General features: G+C 38.7%; 1 protein-coding gene across 3 annotated transcripts in view; it reads left to right on the top strand.

The window, feature by feature from the left end:
* Positions 1-253: 253 nt before the first annotated feature.
* BMPR1B (bone morphogenetic protein receptor type 1B) overlaps positions 254-14668 on the top strand; it is a 370882-nt gene continuing 356467 nt past the window's right edge. For 2 of the 3 annotated variants that reach the window (XM_081303655.1, XM_081303651.1), the window contains exon 1: positions 256-387. The gene's annotated coding sequence lies outside the window, so the exon portion shown is untranslated. Of the gene's footprint in view, positions 388-14668 lie in introns of all 3 variants that reach the window. The other variant, XM_081303652.1, reaches the window with a different exon arrangement.

Raw genomic sequence — 14668 nt, 5'->3', positions numbered from 1 at the left:
CCCCAGCCCCACACGGCTGACCCGCAGCGGGCAGCGCGGTCGCGCCAGTCCGCCCGCCGCTCCTCACACAGGCGGCGGCGCTGGGGCAGCTCCAAGTGCGTCGAGAAGTGTAATCCCTCCGCTAAGTACTTGGCTCTCAGTCTCCAATCACTAGTGGGAGCTGGAGAGGGCAAGTGAAAAAAAAATTCCAGAGGCAGCCGAGGAGCGAGAAGGAAAAAAAAAAAAAAAAAAAAAAGTCCCGCGGCGGCGGCGGCGGCGGCGGCGGCGGAGCGGCCGCGGCGGCCAGAAGTTGACGGCGCGGCCCGCGGAGTCGGCGGGGCGTGCAGGGCGCGCCGGACGGTGCGGGACGGCGGCGTGGAGGACCAGAGTGCGGGAGCGCAGCGGCGGGTAAGGCGCGCGCGGTAGGGAGGGCGTGGCGGGGCCGCATCCCCGCGCTGGGGGTCGGGCAGCCGAGCTCCAGGGGGCTGCTGCACCGGCGTTAGCGGGGCGGGCTGGAGCCCTGTGCGGCGCTCGGCGGCCGTGGACCCGGGCGAGACCGAGCGCGGGAAGCAGGGGACTGGAGCGGGCGGCGCGGCCATGGAGCGGCGGCGGGGAGGGGGTCAGGCGGTGGCCGCCGGGGCTTTGTGAACGGGCGCTCTGCCGGGACCCCGAGGCCTCGTGCCTGCGCCGGCGAGCAGCTGGGAGCGGGCAGCGGCGGGCGGGACACGTGCTGGTGGAACTGGGGAAGGAGGGACGCGCCGAGGCGGGGAGTCTGGAACTGCACGCGGAGGGATGGGGCGAGAGTAAAGTGCAGTCGCGGAATCCGGGAAATGGGAGGGAGCCCTGCTGGCCCCGGACGCAGGGCGGGAGGAGGCAGCACCCGCAGGCACCTAACTGGGTGCGGAGCCACCTGCCTCATCCCGAGACGCAGCCTCGCAGAGGGTGAAGGTCCTCTGCGGTGGGTCCTGAAGCTCGGTCACTGCTTCTGTTGTCTCTTTCCCTGTCTCTGGCTTCTCGCTCCGTCTCCACTTCCTCCCTCTTTTTTCTTTATTTCTGTGTTTTCCCTCTCTCCCTGTCCATCGATCTCCCCTTCTTGCAGCCCAGCTCTGCTTTTCAGTCTCAACCAGTGTGTCCCTCTTTTCTTCTTCACTGTCTCCCCTAGCCTCTTGGTCTCTGTCTTTGGAGGCTGTCTTTCTGTTCCTTGTCTCACTGCTCTCCTTCCCCCCTTCTGTTCCTGGCTGCGCCCATCTCTGTCCATCTCTGTGTCTGTCCACGCAATTTCCATCTGTACCTTGCAGTGATAGGATGTCAGAAACTAGCTAAGACCTCCGAAGGTTGCGCGGTGTGGTGGGGGTCCTATTCCTTTAGAGCCCCGCCTTTGCAGCTGAAGACTGGGTCCTTGGTGTTTGTCCTGAACTGGAACGCTGAGTTTGCTTGAGTTATTAGGAACTGCTCTTAGTCACCTTCCACCAAGGTGAGGTCAGTGACTGTGAGCAACCACAAACGTGCCAGTGAAAGAAAACAGAAGAAGCCAGCAGTTTAATTGCCTCCAACATATAAAGAGAATGTTCCAGACATATCTGTGTTGAAGCAGAACCACCTGAGAAAAGGTTCTTGAATTCTGGAAGGAATCACAAAAGGTTCCACCAGTAATGAGAGGGTTCATCTGAAGAGTGTTTGAAAATAATTTGAAAAAAAGCACTTAATGGAAATCTTTTGCTGTACTCAACTAATGCCAGCTAATCTGTTTTCTTACATATATTTTTAGGACCCCAGTGACAACTTTCCTAATAATTGTTTGGGAAAAGTTATGGGAAATACCTTGTGTCAACTGGGACATTTGTATTTAAGAAAATATTCTGTCTTTGTACTTTTATACCTCTTTACACTCTAGTGATCAAGAAGAATTATTTCTAACTGCAAAGAAAATAGGAAAGGATTTGTCAGTGATTTTTAAAGCATGAGACATTCCCGGGATCAATAATTTCTTTGGAAAACTCTCATTATAAGGATGTTTTGAAGGATATTACATCTTAGTGAAATATGCAAGTTATTACACACTTAGATCATTGTGCATGCAAAAAAGTTTGTGTGGTAAGCAAATCAGTAGTGATGGTTTTTATGGGAAACGTAGCTGGGAAATTAATTGCTGTGATTTTCACTGTTTTCTTTAGACATGCATAATGTACCTTTGTTTTTAGCAAAATATGGCCTAAGGCTACAAAACTTGATACAGTGTGTTATTTGTCCAATCTGAATTACCATTTAGAAAACCACCTTTTCCTTTTGGTCACATGATATAAGTTGATATGATCTCATTACTCATGTGCTAGGGGATGCTGATGAATTTTAACGGCACTGATTTGTGATTTTAAATCAAAATGTTAGTTTTTGGTGAGTTAAAAATCTTGATTTATGTCATGTTATTGAATCATCACTATTTATAGGGACTTTGCCACCTTGTCTGCCAGGTGCTGCCCAGCATTTAGTCCAGGCAGGGTTGTCCAAAACTCCCTGTTAGATTGACACTGAGTGACGTGCTACTACTCATGGTGTGTTCATGTATGTGTCTCAAAATGTTCCAGTCATTAAATAATATTTATTAAAAGGAAATCGACTTAATTTTTCCCTCATAAACTTTGAAAACTGTGTGAGACAGCCTGATAAAGTATTTTATTACAGTAAATGCTGATTTTATTATTATTTGTTTAAAAATATGAGGCAGTTTAAAATGTGGTTATCTTTTGGTAGGTATAGCAACTCTCCCCACTCTTCCTCAGCACCACTTATTTTTTGTCAGCTATCTCCAACCTAGTAAAACCTTTTCTAGTTTTTATAAGTCCCCATCATCTTTCATGCTTCTGGGTGCTCACTTCTGTAGTATAACTACTTGCCTAGTTCTTCTCTTTGGGACTATTATCTAATTAAAGTGAGCTAGTGTTCTTCTTTTTTTTCTATTTTTTTTTCTGAACTTCAGATGCTCAGCACAGTGCTTGACATATGATAGACAAAAAGTCCTTGAGGGCACTTGGTTCTGTTTAAGTTTCTCTTTCAATTTGTCTTGTAATTCTGATTCTTGGTACGTGAAATAGGTCAAGAGAAATATATTAGCATGCAATACCAGCAGGTCATCAACTTAGACATAAAAGAGTTTTCGAGAGCTTCTTGCCACACATTAATATTGAAAATGAAGAGGATGAGGGCTGAAGAGTTTGAAAACCATGCTCAGAAATACATGGAAGCCACAGTAGCTGTGGAATCAAGTCCTTGTGCTTCCTTCATCATACCAGTACTTCTCATTGCTGTCTTTCACTTCACTCTAAATGGGTGAATCGGTCTATAATTAGAAGCCAACAATTAAAATATAAACTCTAAAGATTTCATTCTAATCAATAAAAGCCATGAGTGAAATTTATCAATTGTGGTAACTGATAATCACTTGTGATACATATGCATGAAGGTAATATTTATCTTTCAGAACATTGACTTGAAGTTGCATCATTTATGTGCTAGATATTGTTCTGGGTGCTGTGTCATCTTGGGCAGAAGAATTATTTATACTTGAAAAGTTCTTTGAACTTAACTATTTTCCTCTATGGCTTTCTATATGTGGGTTGAAGGCAGGTAGAGAGAAGAGAAAAAAGTTCATATCAGATTAGTGGCTGGTTTTGAAGTTTTTTTTCCCCCCTAGAGACCATTAATTTTACTTAGGAACAACTTCAAATTTATGAACCTTACATATCAGTCTTCCTTGTAAACTTATTTGAAGAAAACCTAAAAACCTTAAGAAAGCTTGATAACTATCTCACTTGATGTTCTCCAATCTATTTTCCAGTTTTTGAATTTCATAATCAAATATATTTAGCTTTTAAATATGGATTTTGGGGGCTGGGGCTGTAGCTCAGCAGTAGAGCACTTGCCTCGCACATGTGAGGCACTGGGCTCAATTCTCAGCACCACATAAAAATAAATAAATAAAGATATTGTGTTCATCTCAACTAAAAAAATGTTTAAAAAATAAATGAATATGGGTTAGGGTGGCTGGTTGGTAAACATTAAGAGTAGAAGGAGAGGGCTGGGGATGTGGCTCAGTGGTAGAGCGCTTGCCTAGCATGTATGAGGCACTGAGTTCAATTCTCAGCAATGCATATAAATAAATTAATAAAGGCACATCAACATCTAAAAAAATTTTTTTAAAGCTTTTAAAAAAAAGTAGGAGAGATTGATTTTGACTAAGAGAGGATTAGTTCAGGTTTCCACATGCTAAATTAGATGTGATTGTGGAAATTAAAATAAAAGTATTGTGATATGTTGAGGTAAGCCAGAATTCAGGGAAGAGAGTGGCCAAGATTAGAAATGTAGATTTTAAATTCATTTCCATTGAATTAATAGTTAAAATTGTGGGAAAATAAAACTTTTTAGGGATAGAGATTGGAGAAAGAAATATATGAAGATTTAGGAGTGGATAAGAAAAACATTCTCTCTCTTTTTAAGTTCATATGTGTAAGGCAAAAAAAGATAATGTATAATTTCCAGAAGACAATAATTTGTTTTCATGATTCTTAGGCTATTTGCTTATATCCTGGTTACATTCATTTTTACTAAAATATTTGAGTACTCTTCAGTAGTTACCATTATATGCAGTAGAAAGATTGCATCTTTAAGTGACACAGAGTCCTGGCTGTCATTGAACTTAAATTCTCGAGAGTGGAAACAGTGAACTACAACCAACCATATGAGTAAGATAATTTCCAAAAGTGAAAATTGCCATTAAGAAAATCAGGATATATGACTGCAAATGACAGGTCTGCTTTAAAGTACATAAGGTGGTAAGGAAAACCTCTCTAAGGATGTTCCTAAATAGCAAAAGCACCAGCCCATGAAGATCTAGGGGAACTTCCTGGCAGAAGCAGCTGCACACAGGCTGGCTGGGGTGGTTGGACTCGGGCAGTGAAGGCACATGGCTGGAATGATGTCAGAGACAGCCAGGCCCTAGGATGGGAAGTATGCATTTAACTCACAGTACATTTTATTGAATACCCTGGAGGATTGAAACAGAGAAGTGAAGAAAGATGACTTGGCATGTCTGTCTGTCTGTCTGGTGTGAGCAAGAGTGTCTGAAGTGAAATTATGTGGGAGGCTATGGAAATGATGCAGCTGGGAGTTTGGCCAAGGGTGGAACCTGGAGAGATTGATCAGACATTGTTCTTATCACTGAATAGGAGGTTCATTGAGTTGAATCACTCTCCCCACCCCCAACCTAATCTACATTGCAGCAACTCAATGGTTCATTAGTTGTTTTTACTTTTAAATGTTAGACCTCAGCATCTTCTTAAAGTTCCCAGACTTAACTTTCTTATCTTCCTTCAGATACCTCCTGGACTGTAAACTTCTTTCTGGGAGAGCCTGCAGAATGTCCTGAGAAGTGCTGTGGTTAAGTTCTTAGGGCTAGGGATGATCCCTGCACTACACTGCAGTGCTGGGCTCTTTGAGAAAAGTGGCCTAGAGGGCTAACTTAAGTAGTGTCTTTCCACTGGATTTTCGGTAAGGTTTGTGTCTGAGCACAAAGGAAAGTAGCAAGGGAGAATTCCTTGATTGTCTTTATTGTGTAAACCCTCAGCTTTGAAAAGCTTGGATGCTTCTTGAAGACTTCCCTGTCAAGTTCACATGTTTAGGTTTGGATATTACCACTGTTGAATGTCAGCCCACGGAGAGTGCCAGTTTAGAGTAGGCATGCAGTAAATATTGTGGGATACTGTTGGATGTTTAATTCAGTTGATTTTATTTTTCATGTCTTTCAACAAATATATAGCTGCAGCTTTAAAAGATTTTAAGTAGTAAATTTGGAAATGATTTTTCTGGAGATTGTATTTACTAATTGGTTGAAGGAAAAAAGATAATTTAATGTACATCTGTTAAATGCTTCTTGTGCCTGGCTTTCTTAAGGTAATGTTTTAGTCATTTTTATAGTACTTAGATAGATAGGGACTTAAGCAAGTACAGAAACATTTGTCACTGGTTAATTTGATGATTAATGAATCTGAAATGATTCCAAGGAAGTCTGTAATGATGGTTCCTTTGTCTAAATTAATCTTTTGATAGAAATCTTGAGTTTTATCTAAGTAATACACTTTATAACCGTCTATAAATGATAAATTATCTTCAATTATTTTTCTGGAAACAAGCTACTATTTGATTGTCCAGTACACATTTAGCCATAATCACCTACATGGTGGGGGATTTTCCTACAATCCTTCCTCTAATTGCAGAATGTAGTGCAGCATTCTAATGGGGTTGCAAACATTGGGCCATCATCTTTTTTTTTTTTTGTATATAGTAATTTCCTTCCATTGCCCCCGATCCCCTGTTAAACTGGAGATTTAATTCAGGAAGCACGCTACCACTGAACAACATACTCAGCCCTTTTTATTTATTTATTTTTTTAATTTTGAGACAGCCTTGTTGAATTGCCCAAGCTGGCTTCCAACTTGCAATCTTCCTGCCTCAGCCTTCAGACTAGCTGAGATGACAGGAGTACAACATCACACCTGGCTCTACTGTATCCTTTGATGCTTCAGCTAGTTAAGAATCCTTTCTGTGTCTTTATCATCTCCCTTTCCCTCTTACTCCATTTTGCCGATTATTCATTATTATTCATTATTGGGAATAATGCATTATTCCCATTGGCTTCCATGTCAGGTATCTTTGGTTGCCTCTCTAGGTCTTCTCTGAATCAATCTTTCTTACGCTTTCTTCCCAGGAAGATAACCTGATGAACCACCTGGATTACCAGATAGCACAGGTCACGGGGAAGCCTGGCAGAGTAGACGGAGGGTGGGGGAGAGAAGATGTTCATTCTTTTGACTCCTTTTCTGCTAGATCAACTTGTGCTGCCTGTGTCCCTGCACTGAATGTTACTGTCCCTCTCAAGATAGCCTCTCTGTAAATTTCTTCTTCAGATTCCAGTCATCCCTGGAATAGCTCCTTTGCTTTTACGAGCCGATCCTTATAGTTCTTTTGCAGTCCTGCCCACAACTTATTAGATTGTTGTTTATAAATAGACTCTCCTCAGTTTATCAGGAGCTAAAACAGTTAAGGCTCCATTTTTTGTTGATTGAGCTTCGTAAAGCCTCTTTCTTTTTGGAGTCTTCTTGGATTGGAGCAGTTGGCTTCTCTTAGCTCTGTTGGAAATCTGCTTTCCTTTCCAAATTGTGTGTTTTTATTGATGAGACAGTGGTCTGAACTCAAAGTTGTTATTATGTAGGTACTTTTTCAGTCAGTTTGTTGGTTTAATCTTTTTACTGGCTAGGCTGTATATCTTCTACATGGATACTGTTTCATTCACTCTTTCATTTATCCATTTATACAGTGCATATTATAGAGGCACTGTTTAAGACTAGGCAGTGTGGATACAAAAAGGCAGATCTTTGTCCTTATTTGAAATGCCCTTTTTGGTCATAGTGAACAGGAAATACACAAACATAATGTTTACAGTCAGATTTTTGTTTAGAGCTAAAAAGAAAATAGGGTGCAGTAGAAGAGAGAAATAGGTAGGATTATCATTTGGTTCAGATTACAAGCAACTCAGGAATGGGCATTATCTATTAACCTATATCTTTAATGCAGGCTTTTAATATATAGACTTTAAAAGCTTTTCCGTATGACACATAGAATAAATCTTGCAGGAAAATTAGAAATTGCAAATAAACCTTAAGAAAATAAGTTGCTTTATACCATTGTAATGGTATAAACTAAAATTAATAGTGTATATCTACATATATATCCCTGAAGAATTTTCTTTTGCATTCTGTACTTTTACACAAAAGAGATCATATATATTTTGTGACTTGCATTTTTCATGTCATCATGTATTGGTAATATCACATCAACAGATGCATTTTGAAACATTTAAGTACGATCTAATACAAATCACAAGGATCCTCCTTTCCCTGCCAGATTTTAAAAAAATTAATTTTTTTAGGTTTTCAAAAAAAGAAGAAAGTTAAAATGACCTAAAATGCTACCACACAAATAATCTTTGGATATTAGTAGACTTTTTTAATGCAGGTATAGAAATTGTGTCATACAGATTTTTATTTCATCAAAATTCCTTTGAATTATGATGTCTAATAAAATTAAATGACAGTTTAATCAAATCTCTTATTTAATCATTACACTCTGGAATTATTTTAGGCCTAACACCATTGCTAGTTATCACATATTAAGTGAAAAATTGGGGTTTGTGGTAATGAGCCATTTGACTAATCCAGATAAGCCATTTCCACATAAGTGTTTTACTTGGTTGCCTCTGCTTTCTCAGTGAGCTCCATGGAAAGGGCCTTCTGTGGAAGTGTGCAGCCCAGGAGGGACCCCACAGCCAACTGCAAACTGAGGGGCGTTGTAGGTGACTGGGTTGGAGTGTAAGCTGTTTCTCCCTGGCTCTGAGGTCTTGGGAAAGTTCATGAACCTTCTGTTCCCTGCTTCATTCTCTATAAAATGGGCATGAAAATAATAGTGTTTCCCTCAGAGGGCTGTTTGAAGATGACAGTCCTCAGTGTTTGTAAACAGTTGAGACCAATGGCAGGCTCGTGGTAAACCTAAGGAAGTGTCTGATAAGTGAATTAATAAATGGCCAATCATGCCTAAGAATTGTTGATACGCTTACACTGCAAACTCTTCTGAGCTTTTATTATGCTGTCAGGGATTATGACAGTTCTCAAAAAGAGTATTTGACTGTGGGACTTGTGTTTTCCCCTGCGTGATCATTGGACTGATGCTTCTCTAAATACACGTTGGGGGAAAAGATGGTTCAAATAATTGACTCAACTTTTCCACTGGTTTGTTATCTCCTGAAGTGGAGAGACCATTTCTATCACCAAGACTTATTCTTACACCAGTTATATTTTTGAGAAGGAACCTACCCAGTTCTTGTTTGTTTTTTTAACTTTTTCCTTTCAAAGATAAAAGTGCATGCTTTTCTTCTTCATCTGGAAAAAGAATCCAGCCACTGTACATGGATCTCTGCTGCTCATGAGCTCAGGATTTGCAGGGTATGATATTTTCTATAAAGGTACTGATTGTTATTTTCTAATTGTAAAGAATACATATTCATTGGAGTAAATTTGGGAAACGTAGGGAACTCTCACAAAATCACTTACTCTTACCATTTAGGAATAGCCACTGTTAACATTTTGGGTCTTCTTTCCTTTACAAAATCGGGAGTATAATATTTTGTGTCCCTTTTCACTTGACTTTGTTGATAAAAATATTCTCAATCCAAAACATGCAGTGATTTATGGCTTTCGTATGATTGGTAATCTACATTTCAAAAGAGCTTCCTTCCTTCCTTACCAAATTCTGAAGCCAGAGACAATATGAAAATAAAATGGTGTACGTAGAATAAGTTTCTCCCTCATTTAAAGTGTTCTCGGAAATTGGAACCACCTGGTAAGCAATTCTGGCAATTCTGTTGAAAAGACCTGGAGTAGGTGACCTCAGGTTGCTTCATTTTTATGAGTCATTCCAGTGTTCAAGCCAACAGCCAGATGGACTCAGCACAGTCCAGACCAGGTTGTTTTGGAGGCATTACTTACTCATCTTGAGTGGCTTGATTGAACTTATATAATGTTGAGATTAACTAGGAAAAGGCATTCATGGGAACCTGAATTATTCCTACATAAATTTAATCTACTGTTTAATTTTTAAGTGGTAAATCTGTTCCCTCCATTGCATGGTGGAGGTAGAATTCTCATATATTCATATAGGTAATAAAATGGTCTCTAAATGTCTGATGTAATTTTCAGAAGGAAATAATATTGAATCGATGTGACAGTGCATAGTGTAAAGACTTTAAATATGCTAATTGTTACAAGTTTTTACTTTGTGTTCTTCATAAATGATAGATGCTGAAGTGGTTAAAATATACCTGCTGAATAAGCCATTTTTATTAGAAAGTCCTTATTCAACAACTTTGAATCTTCCTTTCAGTCACTCCTGTAAATACTTTTTTTTTTTAAACATCTGTAGCGAATGAAAATATTTTAACCCTCTCTGAAGAGGAAAACCATACTACACTGTTTAATTGAATTAAATTAGCTTTTCAGGGAAATTTACCTACGAGCTGTTTCTGGAACCAATTAGGAAAATGATCTTTGTATTCTGTGGCATTTATGTTTGATTATGTTTTTCTTAGTAATTCTCAATGGACCTGATTCACTCCTTGCTTCGGTCATCCAACCCTTGTGATTTTTGTAGGAAAATTAGGCATTTCCTACCCCATAATTATGCATATTTATGAAATAATGTATGCTTCCTCTTTGAATATAAATGGTATAATAAATTTTTAATTCTTTAACAATAAAATTGAGTTTTAACATTTTAACATTCTGTGTAATATGTTAAAGATGAGATAAACAGTCATATAAAAATCAATTTTATCCAAAAAAGGTTTTATATATTTAGCTTTTAGCACCTTAACTGATAGATGCAAGAGATGTTGTTTGGAAAAATGGTAGATAATCCAAAATTTTTCATGGACGTATTGCCTTGGAATATTCTTTATTTTAGACCTGTTGAAGATTTGATGCACTATATTTTCTGTATTCTTTTTAAATTGCAGTCTGTTGTTTTACAAAGCCATAAGGAAATGAAATTGTGCTTGAAAAATTCAGTATTTTCAAGTTTTTTTAGCTGTAAGACTTTCTTTTGTGATGAGTAGTATGGGATACATTTTATATGCTTGGCACAAAGACTAACTTAAGGACTTGAATACTTCTGATTTAACAGTTTAAACAAAAAACTAACCTTCTTAAACAAACAAACAAACCAAAAACCACTTTGCTTTCTGTGCCTCAATCTGAATCTCAGATTTGCTTCTGTTTTCCATGTAAATCCTAGAATATATAAATGCTCGCTTGCATTCTTTTTTACTATTGACCTTCCAACTATCCCCATCCACCTTCTCATAATCTTCTCTTTGTCTCTATCACTTTTGCACTTGATTTGAAAATGCTGTTTTCTGTGACTCCTTTTCTCTGGGACAGCGAGAATTGAAGTGTACTAATTTCTGTTGTGAACACCCAGAGTATTCCCTTACTAGCTTGTACTACTCTGTGACTGACCGGAGCTCTGACTAAAGTAGCATAATTTGGAATGATGATTTGGCATTTTATAGGCATAATATTAAAATATTTTAATGTTATAAATGAATAACATCAAGATGTTAATTTTGTGATGAAATCACTTATAATTTCACTCCAAATGTTTTTATGAATTGCCCATGTTTTAAACATTTAAAGAAAAGCATTCCATGGCCAAAAAAACTAACAATGGAATGAACATACATTATATTAAATATTTTCTAGATATTATTTGTATCTGTAATTTTCATTCTTTTACATAATCTCTTTGATATGTAAAAATTTATAATTATGTAGTACAGGTTTTCACGAAAACCTTTTTAGCTCCCATTTTATTTGGAATTTCATGCATTTATGCTTTTGGTTTGAAAGCTGTTATTTTGCATTCTTAAACATTTTTCTTCAAACTTACTAGCATGAACCTTGATTTAACTATAAATTCCTTTTTTGGCTCATGTTTCTTAAACTTGGAAGGTATAATGCAGTTCAACAATAATATTTTACATCTTTAGCTTATGAACAATGTCTTTCTTACAAATGGAATTATTAAATATTTATGTGATGTGAATGAATTTGATTCCATACTGTAAATCAAAGCGTGTCAAAGAGATAATCAAGTCCTGTTGTAAAGGGAAAGATGTTTAAATTTACAGGTGAATAAAAGCATAAATAGACTGAATATGGAAAAGAAAATGAGAGAACATTTGCGAGAACATGTTGAGAACATTTATGAAGTGTCAAGTTGATTCAGTCTATTATTCTGTCTTTAGGTGATGTATTAGGGGATATGTTAGGGAAGAGTAGAATTGGTGTTCCATTATTTCACTTTTAAAAAATTAGTATTCTCTCCTCTTAAAATCTGTTTTCCTTAATCTAAACCACAGAAGTCTGCCATTAATGAAACTCTGTGCTCCATTCTTGGAAGTGATTAGTACTTTTAAGCTTGTGTGATTTCTTGGCTTTATATTTTGTTGGTCAACTGAAGTGAATATTCAGTTGAAGTACAGCAGCAGTGCCTCAGCTGTGTCTTTGCCTCTGGGCACTGTCCATCTTGTACAGCACGTGCACTCCTTACATCTGTTGGGTTTCATTGTAAACTTTACATTTCTACATGGAAAGCAAGCTGACCTTTGCTTTTCTTCACATGGTTGTCCTGAGGTCCATGGATCATTTTATTTGCTTGGATTTTCCTGAGTTTCTGTTTTTTTTTTCCTCCCTCCTCCTTTTGGTGAAAGCAGGATTATAATTTTTTTTTTCCATTAAGAAGCAGATATTTTTGGAGTAGCTAGCCTGGGTTAGACCAGAGCTGCATGCATGTAGCATCTCAAATAATGATGAATTCCATTGTTGTTGCTTTTTTTTTGTTTGTTTTTTCTGGAATTGAATGCAGGGTCTTGCCTATGTGAGTCAAGTGCTGTACCACTGAGCTACATCCCCAGGCTGAATTCTGGTTTTAAATAAGATGAGAACCACATTTTCTGTTCTTAAGTGATGTTCGTGCCATTGTTAGCTCTTCTGGCTGCAGGAACATATTAATGCAGCATCCCAGAGGTGACTTTTAAGCCCCTTTTTATGATAACTAAGGCTCATTATTCTGAGAAGTATAGTAACCCTATAGCTTTCCAATTTGAGTCTTATTTGACGTTTTCCCCCTAGTAACTCATAAAGTTTTGGAAATCTTGTAGGTTATCCCACTGACTTGGCATTTCACATAGTGGAAAAACTTAGTATCTTTTGCAGACCTGGAAAATTTAATCTACATTTCCTCTTCTGCATCATTTTAAAAGATGTTAAGTAAGACCACTTCCAGCACCTTCCCTATTTGCGGTTTTCCTGCCAAAGTAATGCCTTTTTTTTCACTGTCTTTGTTTCTCCAGTAAAGGTTCATCTAATCCTATGATGATTCAGTTCTTAAACTTTTGTGGTAGTTCCTTGTCAAGGGCTGTTAAAAAAAGCAAGTGGATTATATTGACTTATTTCTCCCTTGAGACTCAACAGTTTTTAATTTGCCAAGAGGTGATTACCTCTGAAAAGAATCAAAGCTAACCCCCCTCCATGATTATGTTTGCTAAATTCTTCAGTGATCTTATGCTTTAGCACATAAAGATCTCACAAATTTGCCAGATTTTTAAAAAGCAATTATAGCACTGAATTAGGGAAACTTCAAAGACTGGATAAAAGAGGTGAAACTCAGCATTAATATGAATGGTCAAAATGCAATTATATATAAGCAGGAAAAAAAAGAGGCCATAGTGTTTGTCTTTCCTACATTTCAGGCACTATGCTAAGCCCATCCCATTGAAGACACCAAGTATGATCTTCTCATTTTACAGTTGAAGGAATTTAAGGCACATTGAGGTTCAGTAGGTGGTGGCCCTGGACAGTCATGTAGGAACCTCTGCTGTTAAATCTGTGTAGATGTTGGAGACGCTTGCTAGAGCACATGTTGGTTGGTTACAGATGATGGAGAACTCTTTGGCACTCAGCCATGTGGTCCTGAGCTTGGAAACATGCAGAGGCAAGGAAGAGACTTATGCATCAAGAACTGCATGAGATAGTAATTGTGTGTGGAAGGTGCTGTTAGAGAACAGAGTAAGGAGTGATCAGGAAAGAGACCTGGATTGGGTATGGTGGTACACACCTCGGCCACTCAGGAGGCTGAGGCAGGAGGATCTCAAGTTCAAGGTAAGCCTCGAAATTTAGGAGACCCTGTCATTTTTTTTTTTTAAAGAGAGAGTGAGAGAGGGAGAGAGAGAGAGAGAATTTTAATATTTATTTTTTAGTTATCGGCGGACACAACATCTTTTGTTTTTTTGTATGTGGTGCTGAGGATCGAACCCGGGCCGCACGCATGCCAGGCGAGCGCGCTACTGCTTGAGCCACATCCCCAGCCCGAGACCCTGTCTTAAAATATAAAAAGTAAAAACAAAACTGGGAATACAACTAGCTGTGTGATAGAGCTACTGCCCACCTCCTCTTCCCCAAAAGAAAAAAGACTTGTTGATCATATTCTGAGATAAATGATGGGTGAAGAAAGAAAATGTTTAAAATCTTGGAAAAATTTATTTTGAACCTAAAATGATGTGGTCCCCCCACCCACCCTGCTCATGTAACATTCTATAGTGTTCCTATACAGGGAATACTAGCAGTAATTTTTTTTAAAAAAGAGGAAAATTATCACATCTTTATTAAAACTTACTTTTACATTTGACCCACGTGTTGTGTGTTGTGGGATGCCACCCATGAATTATTTGAGCTTATTTGAGCTATTATTTGAGCTATTTTGTGGCTCCTTCCAGTCAAAGGATTGCACAATGCATGTGACCTCTGTCTTCGCTCTGCTAGGGAGATGCTCTCTTAGCTTTGGAGTGGGGCGTAACCCGTTGGAAACTGGACAGCCCACCTCGTACCTTATTTGGCAAAAGAACATTCTATGGAAAACATTTGATGCTTCCCACATATAAGTAAACCAAACACAGGCTCTCACTCTCTTTTCAGTGTGGAAGCTCTACCCCTAAGGTTGAAGAGCAGTCCCATCCCCACTTTCTAAA

The sequence above is a fragment of the Spermophilus citellus genome (assembly GCF_964194105.1).
Source record: "Spermophilus citellus genome assembly, chromosome: 8".
Lineage (NCBI taxonomy): Eukaryota > Metazoa > Chordata > Mammalia > Rodentia > Sciuridae > Spermophilus > Spermophilus citellus.
The sequence above is the reverse complement of the archived record's forward strand: the minus strand, read 5'-3'. Positions and strand labels throughout refer to the sequence as shown.